The sequence below is a fragment of the Haliotis rufescens genome, unplaced genomic scaffold (genome assembly GCF_023055435.1).
Source record: "Haliotis rufescens isolate VD_foot unplaced genomic scaffold, xgHalRufe1.0.p SCAF_15, whole genome shotgun sequence".
Lineage (NCBI taxonomy): Eukaryota > Metazoa > Mollusca > Gastropoda > Lepetellida > Haliotidae > Haliotis > Haliotis rufescens.
In genome coordinates, this window is record NW_025963835.1 from 28,029,984 (window position 1) to 28,046,310 (window position 16,327).

A 16,327-nucleotide genomic window follows, 5' to 3' on the forward strand; every position below is an offset into this window, starting at 1 on the left:
GACTTCATACTGGGCAGGGGTGTGTGGGACTTCATACTGAACAGGGGCGTGTGGGACTTCATACTGGACAGGGGCGTGTGGGACTTCATACTGGACAGGGGTGTGTGGGACTTCATACTGGACAGGGGTGTGTGGGACTTCATACTGGACAGAGGCGTGTGGGACTTCATACTGGACAGGGGTGTGTGGGACTTCATACTTGACAGGGGCGTGTGGGACTTCATACTGGACAGGGGCGTGTGGGACTTCATACTGGACAGGGGCGTGTGGGACTTCATACTGGACAGAGGCGTGTGGGACTTCATACTGGACAGGGGTGTGTGGGACTTCATACTGGACAGGGGTGTGTGGGACTTCATACTGGACAGGGGCGTGTGGGACTTCATACTGGACAAGTGACTGTGGAACTTCACACTGGGCAGAGGCGTGTGGGACTTCACACTGGACAGGGGCGTGTGGGACTTCATACTGGACAAGTGACTGTGGGACTTCATACTGGGCAGGGGCGTGTGGGACTTCATACTGGACAGGGGTGTGTGGGACTTCATACTGGACAGGGGTGTGTGGGACTTCACACTGGGCAGGGGCGTGTGGGACTTCACACTGGACAGGGGTGTGTGGGACTTCACACTGGACAGGGGTGTGTGGGACTTCACACTGGGCAGGGGCGTGTGGGACTTCACACTGGGCAGGGGCGTGTGGGACTTCACACTGGACAGGGGTGTGTGGGACTTCACACTGGACAGGGGTGTGTGGGACTTCATACTGGACAGGGGTGTGTGGGACTTCACACTGGGCAGGGGCGTGTGGGACTTCATACTGGACAGGGGCGTGTGGAACTTCATACTGGACAGAGACGTTTGGGACTTCATACTGGACAGGGGCATGTTGGACTTCATATTGGACAGAGGCGTGTGGGACTTCATACTGGACAGGGGCGTGTGGAACTTCATACTGGACAGAGACGTTTGGGACTTCATACTGGGCAGGGGCATGTTGGACTTCATACTGGACAGAGACGTTTGGGACTTCACACTAGTCAGGTGATTGTAGGACTTCATACTAGACAGGGGCGTGTGGGACGTCATACTGAACAGGGGCGTGTGGGACTTCACACTGGGCAGGGGCGTGTGGAACTTCATACTAGGCAGGTGAATGTAGGACTTCACACTGTTTCTAGATATAACTGGAATAATGTTGGATGACTGTCTTGACGATGAATACTCTTACCCCAGATTAACTTTTTTCTTTGTTTGTCAGTTTGAATTTCTATTTCATTTCAACTACCATGTTTCTGGTTTTGTAAGAAAGTAAGGGGGAAGTTGGGTGATTTTCAGTTCTGCAATCTCGAACCAATTTGATCAAACAATCCACGAGGGAAACTGAGAAATCTGGTCAGTCGTAAACCTTTTCAAAATCCTCCATGATGGCATTCACAAAGACATTCATAAAGAAAGGTATAAACGTTACTTCATTTGCTGTTAGAGGGCAAATTTCAAATTTCTTGTAATGATCGCGTCAACCATGACGGCGGCAATGTTACCGGGAGTGTAACGTAGGTGTCACGCGCTGGGAAGGAGCTTGTGACACGGGTTGTGAAATTGTGAGTGTGAGTGAGTTGGGTTTTACGCCGCTTTTAACATTATTCCAGTTATATTGCGGGGTGTCAGCTTAATGTGGGAAGAAAGCCCGAAGTGATGCAGGTCTCAGACGTTTACCCCTTCGGTGAAACCCATGAGCACGGGTATGGTGCTGACAAACCCAGAAACATAATTGGGGCGAACAGGGATTCGAACCCACAATCATAGGTTTCTGGCGTGCTCAAGGGCCGCAACTCTGCACAGCGAATCGCGGCGCCTTAGACGACTGGGCCACCCATGCCCCCGTGTTGTGAAAGAGAACGGTGTAACGTTAAACATAGTTAAATGTGTATTTCGAAATGGAGCAATAATTCAAAACATTGTTGCTCACTTATCCAAATTGGTTGAAACTTTAGTGGTCAACGAAAGGAAGTTTTGACATTTTATAAAGAAATGACCGGTAGCTGTCCATTCAGCATCAATTTTGTTCGTGAGTATGGCTGGAAGAGGAAATCTCATTCAGAAACAAACTCTAAACAATAATTTGTCAGATATTAAAGAATTTAATGATGTTATCGTGTTTCATTCATCCTTTATTCTTTACATGATCTAGGGGCGGTCGGGTAGCCTAGTGGTTAAAGCGTTCGCTCGTCACGTCACAGACCCGGGTTCGATTCCCGACATGGGTACAATGTGTGAAGCCCATTTCTGGTGTATTGCTGGAATATTGCTAAAAGCGGCGTTAAATTAAACTCACTCACTCTTTACAGGATCTCGCGTCATGGAAAATAGGTACAGCCGAACTCCTCAAACCTTCTAGACTATTTAGTTTATACATCCTGAAAGAAAACATCCTACTAGTTAATATCATTCTTGAAAAGACCCTCATGATGTGCATCCCTGTTCGTGCACAACAACATCCTGACATCAGGAATCTAGTTGTAGGCGTGTGTTGACAGTATCCTACCATATCCGATTTCACGAACACGCGCTATCCGGTATAACTATTTATCTATCGATATATATTTATATCCTGTTTTTACTCAGCGCTAACGCTCACGCAATAATAATTCATTTTCCTCAATACAAACGAGAAACCATGAAGATGTCATTAGTGAAAAGTTCAGAATTCACACTGGGCAGGGGCGTGTGGGACTTCACACTGGACAGGTGATTGTGGGACTTCAAACTGGGCACGTGATTGTGGGACTTCACACTGCGCAGGTCACTGTGGGACTTCACACTGGGCAGGTGACTGTGGAACTTCACACTGGGCAGATGACTTTGGGATTTCACACTGGACAGGGGCGTGTTGGACTTCACACTGGGCAGGGGCGTGTGGGACTTCACACTGGGCAGGTGACTGTAGAACTTCACACTGGGCAGGTGACTGTGGGACTTCACACTGGGCAGGTGATTGTGGGACTTCACACTGGGCAGGTGATTGTGGGACTTCACACTGGGCAGGTCACTGTGGGACTTCACACTGGGCAGGTCAGTGTGGGACTTCACACTGGGCAGGTGACTGTGCGACTTCACACTGGGCAGGTGACTGTGGGACTTCACACTGGACAGGTGATTGTGCGACTTCACACTGGGCAGGTGACTGTGCGACTTCACACTGGACAGGTGACTGTGGGACTTCACACTGGGCAGGTGACTGTGCGACTTCACACTGGGCAGGTGACTGTGGGACTTCACACTTGGCAGGGGCGTGTGGGACTTCACACTTGGCAGGTGACTGTAGGACTTCACACTGGACAGGTGATTGTGGGACTTCACACTGGGCAGGTGATTGTGGGACTTCACCCTGGACAGGTGACTGTAGGACTTCACACTGGGCAGGTGATTGTGGGACTTCACACTGGGCAGGTGATTGTGGGACTTCACACTGGACAGGTGACTGTGGGACTTCACACTGGGCATGGGCGTGTTGGACTTCTAAATGGGCAGGTCACTGTGGGACTTCACACTGGACAGGTGACTGTGGGACTTCACACTGGGCAGGTGATTGTGGGACTTCACACTGGACAGGTGACTGTGGGACTTCACACTGGGCAGGTGACTGTGGGACTTCACACTGGACAGGTGACTGTGGGACTTCACACTGGGCAGGTGATTGTGGGACTTCACACTGGGCAGGTGATTGTGGGACTTCACACTGGGCAGGTCACTGTGGGACTTCACACTGGGCAGGTGATTGTGGGACTTCACACTGGGCAGGTGATTGTGGGACTTCACACTGGGCAGGTGATTGTGGGACTTCACACTGGACAGGTCACTGTGGGACTTCACACTGGGCAGGTGATTGTGGGACTTCACACTGGGCAGGTGATTGTGGGACTTCACACTGGACAGGTGACTGTGGGACTTCACACTGGGCAGGTGACTGTGGGACTTCACACTGGACAGGTCACTGTAGGACTTCACACTGGGCAGGTGATTGTGGGACTTCACACTGGGCAGGTGACTGTGGGACTTCACACTGGACAGGTGACTGTGGGACTTCACACTGGGCATGGGCGTGTTGGACTTCTAAATGGGCAGGTCACTGTGGGACTTCACACTGGACAGGTGACTGTAGGACTTCACACTTGGCAGGTCATTGTGGGACTTCACACTGGGCAGGTGACTGTGAGACTACACACTGTGCAGGTGACTGTAGGACTTCACACTGGGCAGGTGACTGTGAGACTTCACACTGGACAGGTGATTGTGGGACTTCACACTGGGCAGGTGACTGTAGGACTTCACACTGGGCAGGTGATTGTGGGACTTCACACTGGACAGGTGACTGTGGGGCTTCAAACTGGGCAGGTGACTGTGGGACTTCACACTGGGCATGTGACTGTAGGACTTCACACTTGGCAGGTGACTGTGGGACTTCACACTGGGCAGGTGATTGTGGGACTTCACACTGGGCAGGGGCGTGTGGGACTACACACTGGGCAGGTGACTGTGGGACTTCACACTGGACAGGTGATTGTTGGACTTCACACTGGGCAGGTGACTGTAGGACTTCACACTGGACAGGTGATTGTGGGACTTCACACTGGGCAGGTGATTGTGGGACTTCACCCTGGACAGGTGACTCTAGGACTTCACAATGGGCAGGTGATTGTGGGACTTCACACTGGGCAGGTGACTCTAGGACTTCACACTCGGCAGGTGACTGTGGGACTTCACACTGGACAGGTGACTCTAGGACTTCACAATGGGCAGGTGATTGTGGGACTTCACACTGGGCAGGTGACTCTAGGACTTCACACTGGGCAGGTGACTGTGGGACTTCACACTGGACAGGTGACTGTGGGACTTCACAATGGGCGGGGGCGTGTGGGACTTCACACTTGACAGGTGACTGTGGGACTTCACACTGGACAGGTGACTGTGGGACTTCACAATGGGCAGGTCCCTGTGGGACTTCACCCTGGGCAGGTGCCTCTAGGACTTCACACTTGGCAGGTGACTGTGGGACTTCACACTGGACAGGTGACTGTAGGACTTCACACTGGACAGGTGACTGTAGGACTTCACACTGGACAGGTGACTGTGGGACTTCACACTGGGCAGGGATGTGTGGAACTTCACACTGGGCAGGTGACTGTGGCACTTCACACTGGGCTGGTGACCGTGGGACTTCACACTGGGCAGGGCGTGTGGGACTTCACACTGGGCAGGTGACTGTGGGACTTCACACTGGGCAGGGGCGTGTGGGACTTCACACTGGGCAGGTGACTGTGGGACTTCACACTGGGCAGGTGACTGTGGGACTTCACACTGGACAGGTGACTGTGGGACTTCACACTGGGCATGGGCGTGTTGGACTTCTAAATGGGCAGGTCACTGTGGGACTTCACACTGGACAGGTGACTGTAGGACTTCACACTTGGCAGGTCATTGTGGGACTTCACACTGGGCAGGTGACTGTGAGACTACACACTGTGCAGGTGACTGTAGGACTTCACACTGGGCAGGTGACTGTGAGACTTCACACTGGACAGGTGATTGTGGGACTTCACACTGGGCAGGTGACTGTAGGACTTCACACTGGGCAGGTGATTGTGGGACTTCACACTGGACAGGTGACTGTGGGGCTTCAAACTGGGCAGGTGACTGTGGGACTTCACACTGGGCATGTGACTGTAGGACTTCACACTTGGCAGGTGACTGTGGGACTTCACACTGGGCAGGTGATTGTGGGACTTCACACTGGGCAGGTGACTGTAGGACTACACACTGGACAGGTGATTGTGGGACTTCACACTGGGCAGGTGATTGTGGGACTTCACCCTGGACAGGTGACTCTAGGACTTCACAATGGGCAGGTGATTGTGGGACTTCACACTGGGCAGGTGACTCTAGGACTTCACACTGGGCAGGTGACTGTGGGACTTCACACTGGACAGGTGACTCTAGAACTTCACAATGGGCAGGTGATTGTGGGACTTCACACTGGGCAGGTGACTCTAGGACTTCACACTGGGCAGGTGACTGTGGGACTTCACACTGGACAGGTGACTGTGGGACTTCACAATGGGCGGGGGCGTGTGGGACTTCACACTTGACAGGTGACTGTGGGACTTCACACTGGACAGGTGACTGTGGGACTTCACAATGGGCAGGTCCCTGTGGGACTTCACCCTGGGCAGGTGCCTCTAGGACTTCACACTTGGCAGGTGACTGTGGGACTTCACACTGGACAGGTGACTGTAGGACTTCACACTGGACAGGTGACTGTAGGACTTCACACTGGACAGGTGACTGTGGGACTTCACACTGGGCAGGGATGTGTGGAACTTCACACTGGGCAGGTGACTGTGGCACTTCACACTGGGCTGGTGACCGTGGGACTTCACACTGGGCAGGGCGTGTGGGACTTCACACTGGGCAGGTGACTGTGGGACTTCACACTGGGCAGGGGCGTGTGGGACTTCACACTGGACAGGTGACTGTGGGACTTCACACTGGGCATGGGCGTGTTGGACTTCTAAATGGGCAGGTCACTGTGGGACTTCACACTGGACAGGTGACTGTAGGACTTCACACTTGGCAGGTCATTGTGGGACTTCACACTGGGCAGGTGAATGTGAGACTACACACTGTGCAGGTGACTGTAGGACTTCACACTGGGCAGGTGACTGTGAGACTTCACACTGGACAGGTGATTGTGGGACTTCACACTGGGCAGGTGACTGTAGGACTTCACACTGGGCAGGTGATTGTGGGACTTCACACTGGACAGGTGACTGTGGGGCTTCAAACTGGGCAGGTGACTTCGGGACTTCACACTGGGCATGTGACTGTAGGACTTCACACTTGGCAGGTGACTGTGGGACTTCACACTGGGCAGGTGATTGTGGGACTTCACACTGGGCAGGGGCGTGTGGGACTACACACTGGGCAGGTGACTGTGGGACTTCACACTGGGCAGGTGACTGTAGGACTTCACACTGGACAGGTGATTGTGGGACTTCACCCTGGACAGGTGAATCTAGGACTTCACAATGGGCAGGTGATTGTGGGACTTCACACTGGGCAGGTGACTCTAGGACTTCACACTGGGCAGGTGACTGTGGGACTTCACACTTGACAGGTGACTGTGGGACTTCACACTGGACAGGTGACTGTGGGACTTCACAATGGGCAGGTCCCTGTGGGACTTCACCCTGGGCAGGTGCCTCTAGGACTTCACACTTGGCAGGTGACTGTGGGACTTCATACTGGACAGGTGACTGTAGGACTTCACACTGGACAGGTGACTCTAGGACTTCACAATGGGCAGGTGATTGTGGGACTTCACACTGGGCAGGTGACTCTAGGACTTCACACTGGGCAGGTGACTGTGGGACTTCACACTGGACAGGTGACTGTGGGACTTCACAATGGGCGGGGGCGTGTGGGACTTCACACTTGACAGGTGACTGTGGGACTTCACACTGGACAGGTGACTGTGGGACTTCACAATGGGCAGGTCCCTGTGGGACTTCACCCTGGGCAGGTGCCTCTAGGACTTCACACTTGGCAGGTGACTGTGGGACTTCACACTGGACAGGTGACTGTAGGACTTCACACTGGACAGGTGACTGTAGGACTTCACACTGGACAGGTGACTGTGGGACTTCACACTGGGCAGGGATGTGTGGAACTTCACACTGGGCAGGTGACTGTGGCACTTCACACTGGGCTGGTGACCGTGGGACTTCACACTGGGCAGGGCGTGTGGGACTTCACACTGGGCAGGTGACTGTGGGACTTCACACTGGGCAGGGGCGTGTGGGACTTCACACTGGACAGGTGACTGTGGGACTTCACACTGGGCATGGGCGTGTTGGACTTCTAAATGGGCAGGTCACTGTGGGACTTCACACTGGACAGGTGACTGTAGGACTTCACACTTGGCAGGTCATTGTGGGACTTCACACTGGGCAGGTGACTGTGAGACTACACACTGTGCAGGTGACTGTAGGACTTCACACTGGGCAGGTGACTGTGAGACTTCACACTGGACAGGTGATTGTGGGACTTCACACTGGGCAGGTGACTGTAGGACTTCACACTGGGCAGGTGATTGTGGGACTTCACACTGGACAGGTGACTGTGGGGCTTCAAACTGGGCAGGTGACTGTGGGACTTCACACTGGGCATGTGACTGTAGGACTTCACACTTGGCAGGTGACTGTGGGACTTCACACTGGGCAGGTGATTGTGGGACTTCACACTGGGCAGGGGCGTGTGGGACTACACACTGGGCAGGTGACTGTGGGACTTCACACTGGGCAGGTGACTGTAGGACTTCACACTGGACAGGTGATTGTGGGACTTCACACTGGGCAGGTGATTGTGGGACTTCACACTGGACAGGTGAATCTAGGACTTCACAATGGGCAGGTGATTGTGGGACTTCACACTGGGCAGGTGACTCTAGGACTTCACACTGGGCAGGTGACTGTGGGACTTCACACTTGACAGGTGACTGTGGGACTTCACACTGGACAGGTGACTGTGGGACTTCACAATGGGCAGGTCCCTGTGGGACTTCACCCTGGGCAGGTGCCTCTAGGACTTCACACTTGGCAGGTGACTGTGGGACTTCACACTGGACAGGTGACTGTAGGACTTCACACTGGACAGGTGACTCTAGGACTTCACAATGGGCAGGTGATTGTGGGACTTCACACTGGGCAGGTGACTCTAGGACTTCACACTGGGCAGGTGACTGTGGGACTTCACACTGGACAGGTGACTGTGGGACTTCACAATGGGCGGGGGCGTGTGGGACTTCACACTTGACAGGTGACTGTGGGACTTCACACTGGACAGGTGACTGTGGGACTTCACAATGGGCAGGTCCCTGTGGGACTTCACCCTGGGCAGGTGCCTCTAGGACTTCACACTTGGCAGGTGACTGTGGGACTTCACACTGGACAGGTGACTGTAGGACTTCACACTGGACAGGTGACTGTAGGACTTCACACTGGACAGGTGACTGTGGGACTTCACACTGGGCAGGGATGTGTGGAACTTCACACTGGGCAGGTGACTGTGGCACTTCACACTGGGCTGGTGACCGTGGGACTTCACACTGGGCAGGGCGTGTGGGACTTCACACTGGGCAGGTGACTGTGGGACTTCACACTGGGCAGGGGCGTGTGGGACTTCACACTGGGCAGGTGACTGTGGGACTTCACACTGGGCAGGTGACTGTGGGACTTCACACTGGACAGGTGACTGTGGGACTTCACACTGGGCATGGGCGTGTTGGACTTCTAAATGGGCAGGTCACTGTGGGACTTCACACTGGACAGGTGACTGTAGGACTTCACACTTGGCAGGTCATTGTGGGACTTCACACTGGGCAGGTGACTGTGAGACTACACACTGTGCAGGTGACTGTAGGACTTCACACTGGGCAGGTGACTGTGAGACTTCACACTGGACAGGTGATTGTGGGACTTCACACTGGGCAGGTGACTGTAGGACTTCACACTGGGCAGGTGATTGTGGGACTTCACACTGGACAGGTGACTGTGGGGCTTCAAACTGGGCAGGTGACTGTGGGACTTCACACTGGGCATGTGACTGTAGGACTTCACACTTGGCAGGTGACTGTGGGACTTCACACTGGGCAGGTGATTGTGGGACTTCACACTGGGCAGGGGCGTGTGGGACTACACACTGGGCAGGTGACTGTGGGACTTCACACTGGGCAGGTGACTGTAGGACTTCACACTGGACAGGTGATTGTGGGACTTCACACTGGGCAGGTGATTGTGGGACTTCACCCTGGACAGGTGACTCTAGGACTTCACAATGGGCAGGTGATTGTGGGACTTCACACTGGGCAGGTGACTCTAGGACTTCACACTGGGCAGGTGACTGTGGGACTTCACACTGGACAGGTGACTCTAGAACTTCACAATGGGCAGGTGATTGTGGGACTTCACACTGGGCAGGTGACTCTAGGACTTCACACTGGGCAGGTGACTGTGGGACTTCACACTGGACAGGTGACTGTGGGACTTCACAATGGGCGGGGGCGTGTGGGACTTCACACTTGACAGGTGACTGTGGGACTTCACACTGGACAGGTGACTGTGGGACTTCACAATGGGCAGGTCCCTGTGGGACTTCACCCTGGGCAGGTGCCTCTAGGACTTCACACTTGGCAGGTGACTGTGGGACTTCACACTGGACAGGTGACTGTAGGACTTCACACTGGACAGGTGACTGTAGGACTTCACACTGGACAGGTGACTGTGGGACTTCACACTGGGCAGGGATGTGTGGAACTTCACACTGGGCAGGTGACTGTGGCACTTCACACTGGGCTGGTGACCGTGGGACTTCACACTGGGCAGGGCGTGTGGGACTTCACACTGGGCAGGTGACTGTGGGACTTCACACTGGGCAGGGGCGTGTGGGACTTCACACTGGACAGGTGACTGTGGGACTTCACACTGGGCATGGGCGTGTTGGACTTCTAAATGTGCAGGTCACTGTGGGACTTCACACTGGACAGGTGACTGTAGGACTTCACACTTGGCAGGTCATTGTGGGACTTCACACTGGGCAGGTGACTGTGAGACTACACACTGTGCAGGTGACTGTAGGACTTCACACTGGGCAGGTGACTGTGAGACTTCACACTGGACAGGTGATTGTGGGACTTCACACTGGGCAGGTGACTGTAGGACTTCACACTGGACAGGTGACTGTGGGGCTTCAAACTGGGCAGGTGACTGTGGGACTTCACACTGGGCATGTGACTGTAGGACTTCACACTTGGCAGGTGACTGTGGGACTTCACACTGGGCAGGTGATTGTGGGACTTCACACTGGGCAGGGGCGTGTGGGACTACACACTGGGCAGGTGACTGTGGGACTTCACACTGGGCAGGTGACTGTAGGACTTCACACTGGACAGGTGATTGTGGGACTTCACACTGGGCAGGTGATTGTGGGACTTCACCCTGGACAGGTGAATCTAGGACTTCACAATGGGCAGGTGATTGTGGGACTTCACACTGGGCAGGTGACTCTAGGACTTCACACTGGGCAGGTGACTGTGGGACTTCACACTTGACAGGTGACTGTGGGACTTCACACTGGACAGGTGACTGTGGGACTTCACAATGGGCAGGTCCCTGTGGGACTTCACCCTGGGCAGGTGCCTCTAGGACTTCACACTTGGCAGGTGACTGTGGGACTTCACACTGGACAGGTGACTGTAGGACTTCACACTGGACAGGTGACTGTAGGACTTCACACTGGACAGGTGACTGTGGGACTTCACACTGGGGAGGGATGTGTGGAACTTCACACTGGGCAGGTGACTGTGGCACTTCACACTGGGCTGGTGACCGTGGGACTTCACACTGGGCAGGGCGTGTGGGACTTCACACTGGGCAGGTGACTGTGGGACTTCACACTGGGCAGGGGCGTGTGGGACTTCACACTGGGCAGGTGACTGTGGGACTTCACACTGGGCAGGTGATTGTGGCACTTCACACTGGGCAGCGGCGTGTGGGACTTCACACTGGGCAGGTGACTGTGGGACTTCACACTGGGCAGGGGCGTGTGGGACTTCACACTGGGCAGGTGACTGTAGGACTTCACACTTGGCAGGTGACTGTGGCACTTCACACTGGCCAGGGGCGTGTGGGACTTCACTGGGCAGGTGACTGTGGCACTTCACACTGGGCAGGGGCGTGTGGGACTTCACACTGGGCAGGTCACTGTGGGATTTTACACTGGGCAGGTGACTGTGGGACTTCACACTGGGCAGGGGCGTGTTGGACTTCACTGGGCAGGTGACTGTGAGACTTCACACTGGGCAGGGGCGTGTGGGACTTCACACTGGGCAGGTGACTGTGGCACTTCACACTGGGCAGGGGCGTGTGGGACTTCACACTGGGCTGGTGACTGTGGCACTTCACACTGGGCAGGTGACTGTGGGACTTCACACTGGGCAGGGGCGTGTGGGACTTCACACTGGGCTGGTGACTGTGGCACTTCACACTGGGCAGGTGACTGAAGGACTTCACACTGGGCAGGGGCGTGTTGGACTTCACACTGGGCAGGTGACTGTAGCACTTCACACTGGGCAGGTGACTGTTGGACTTCACACTGGGCAGGTGACTGGGACTTCACACTGGGTAGGTGACTGTTGGACTTCGGCAGGGGTGAGTGAGACTTCACACTGAACAGGAGCATGTGGGACTTCAACCCTCGGCAGGGTTGTGTTGGACTTAACACTGAACAGGGACGTACAAGGATACAACACAGTGACTGGCCTTTTGAAATGGATGAGTTGAAATGATTATTGATATAAAAGTCTTACGGAGAGCGTACTCTCTCATGGTTATGTCGCTATGTCATAGAGTAATTTCTCTGCCTCCGAAAGAATCTGTATTGATGCGGATGACCATATTCTGGTCCAGATTCCTTTTTTTTTGTGGATGAGATTTCTGTCAAGCAGAACAAACCGAAATTAAGTGCTGTTTTAAAAATGTGTGTTTATCAAAAAGGATAGAGAGGTGCCTTCCTAGGAGACCGATCCCCTAATACCCAGTTTTAAGTAATCTGTTGTGACAGCAGACAGGTTTATTCGGAATTATGGCCATATGGCCTAAATGACAATTGATACTAACTCATAATATACTGAGTCAAATTAAAAACTTCACAATTTTAAAAGTAAACCCATATATGATATACAACGGACAAATAAATCAGAGAAGGGAATTTTTAATCATTAATGTCCAAAGAAGGATTTTAATTAACGGTGGTAACCATAATTTGTTCCAAGCATCTTCAAGATTCGGTAATAACATTAACAGTTTAAATCATAAGTCCCAAGCACGAGAATCTGATGGCACACAAGTTCAGTAGCGTGTATGGCCACCATGTGCATTGACAACTGCCACACAACGCCTCAGTATGGACCTTGTGATGCTTGTGAACACATGATTGGGAAGACGACGCCATTGTTGCTGCAAAATGGTGCCAAGATCTTGCAAATTCTGTGGTTGGTTCTGGAGAGTGCGCAGACTTCTGCCAAGAGCATCCCAGACGTGTTCGGTGGGATTGAGGTCGGGAGACCTTGACGGCCAGTCCATGATGTTGACTCCCGCATTCTGAAGGAAATTCCTTGTCAAAACTGCCGTGTGGGGTCTGGCATTGTCGTGTTGGAAGATCAAACCGGGTCCATGTGCTGCCATAAAAGGCAAAAGTTCTGGTGCCAGTACCTGGTCGCGGTAAGCAGCAGCGTTGAGGTTGCCACGGATGACAAGAAGCCTGGAACGTGCATTGCCACAGAAAGCACCCCACACCATGACACTTCCGCCTCGAAATCTGTCAACTTCCTGTACACATCACTGGGCGTAACGTTCATGACGGCGCCTCCCCACCCTCGCCCTACCATCAGCAAATCGAAGATTAAATCGGGATTCATCAATGAAGACGACTTGATTCCAATTCCTCTGAGTCCATCGTAAGTGTCGCTATGCCCACAAGTGACGTTGACGTCTGTGTAATTGAGTCAGGATCGGCCCGCAGTATGGCCGCCGTGCTTGAAGGTGAGCAGTTCTCAGACGGTTTCGAACAGTTTGCGCACTCCATCTACCCCTAAACAGTTCATTTCTGGTTGATGTAGCAGTCAAAAATTGGTTACGGAGACGACGTAAGACAATCTGACGATCCTCTGCATGTAACGTCACGCGTGGTCGACCTGGCCGAGGGCGATCAGCGGTGGTACCCGTTTGCTGTAGACGCGTCTGTAAATCATAAACAGTCCGTCGACTACAACCTATCGTCCTTGCGACTTCAGCTACGGACGTTCCCGTCTGCAACATGCCGATGGCACGTTCACGTTGACCATTTGAAAGGCGTGGCATGACAAATGGCCGTAAAGACTTTTGTTTTCTTGTGTTTTTCTTTTTTTGTTAATGACTGCTAACATGTATGGCTGAAAACACGTGCGGTATTATGGCCATGTGACCAGTTGCACGTGAAAAAACACTTTTGCCACTTTTGTGCTGTGCACATGATTTTGATCGATTCACCTGCACAAAAACGGGTGTTATCTGAAGACGATACGTGGCCATTACTGTTTAAATACACAATAAGGGCCAACAATGATGACTCGTCAAAATGTTAAAATTTTAGGATTGTGAAGTTTTTTTATTTGGTTCAGTATATTATGTCACGTGCATATACAGAAATAACATATTCTTGAATCTGATAGAAAAAACCCCATGCTTTAAGTAAGTAGCCACTGAAAAGATAACATGTTTATTTTGTGAGTTGATAGTATTTATCATTAACATTTCAGATTTATAGTCATTATTCAAGAAGGAGAGATATGTAGATCTTAACTGAGAATACTTGTTACACTTAAATAAGACATGGAATTCCCCTTTGTCCATATTGGTACAAACACTGTTAACAGCATCAATATCTTTCGATTTACGATACATATTTACATTAAGATTACAATGTATGTAATGAGATTCTCTGATCTTATTAATCACTTGTCTGGTAAGACAGATAAATACATCTCCTGTTGAAGATGTGACTTTAGTTTATTATAATTGCTAAGATAATGCGAAGATGAAACAGTTTCGTACCAGCTTTGATAATACGCTGCTTAAATATTCCCATAAACACTTGAATGTTTTCAATAGCTTGTGCAATCCACACAAAAGAAGCAACGGATTAGTGCATGGTGGTCATCGCATACCTCTCAAACAGGTCACGCAATTAAATAAACTTTACGATAGAGGTTTCAAAATAGTTCATTAGAAGAAGAAGTTCCCTCAGGGTAGAGAGCTAGGACTTGAGTATGGGCGGCAATACATGTATGCGTTTACAGAGCTGGTCAAGGTACAGGACTTGAGAATGTTTTAATCAGTGTGACATCAGAGTGAGCAGGTTGAGATTTGGGACTTAAGAAGTTGAGATTGGGTTGGGATTGGAAACTTTAGGATGAACTGAGATATGAGAGAAGAATGGGTTAAGATGTGTATCATGAGACACACGTCATACACAGGGCTGATATCAGGCAAGTCTGTGCTGTTTCAGACATGGATGGGTGGTTGGGGATGCTTAAGAATACAGGCTTCAGAAAAAGAGCTAATGACAAATGAGTAGCGAATGAGTAACGGAACGAGGTTAAACAGCATACCGCTTGATATGAACCATCATGTAGGTACTGTATTCATCATAATATTGCGGTATACTTTTTAACAGATTTTATGTATTTTAGGGTTTAAATAAAAATAAACTGAAGAAGTAATAACATAACGGGAATTTTAAGGACTGGAATATAGGGCATGTTATAAACAATGGATTAAAGGGATTTTTAAGAGGGGGGAGGGTCTTCACAAGTCAGTAACATAAGAAACGTTTCTCTTTTAAAATCTAAATACTGTATTAGATTTATCATATATATTTTATTATTATTTATATATTTGTTAGCGATTGGTTGTTCAGTGATGAAGAGAGTGCCATGGATTAAAACTCTAAAGATGGGAACCTTGCTATAAAAATATATGTATAGTGCTAATAAATATGCGTATTGTTATGACGTGGTAAAAGGTTTGCATTTGGTGGGAAGATTTGGTTTGAACGTGATCAAAACTCAATGATAATGTTTATCACTAAAAACATGATACTTCTTGAAAAGCGCACTTTTTGTCATGACTGAAAGTAATTTTCCCTATCGGTGGTATGGCTTGTTTTCATTTTCAAGTATTAGCACATACGCAGCTTCGTTAATTAATCATCGCGATTCTATTACAAACGGCGAGGACTAAAGAGTTCAACCCGGAACAAATATTGCTCGTGTAAATGTGTCGTTGAATAGGTTCCTAGTGAAACAGTTCCATGGGAATAATTCCGCCAGAGAACAATAGCACAAACGAACAATTTCACTACGGGAACAGATACTCTTTGATATGTTGTCTATATTGTCAAAATGAAGAGCAAAACGGGTGATATAATGACGTCAATAAACATGGCCCTTACCGAGAATTGATTTCGCTGTAACCGATCTGTGAACACGTAATAACGACAGCGTTAACGATACAGTACTGAAAACGGTATCAGTCAAACGGTTGACTACGCTCATGTCATGTCAATCAATACAGAGCTCAAATGACACCGATCAGGGTCCCTGGAGAATTTACTTGTACATACATAATGAACACGGACTTCATTGTTCAGTGTTATAGTTAATTCATGTCACA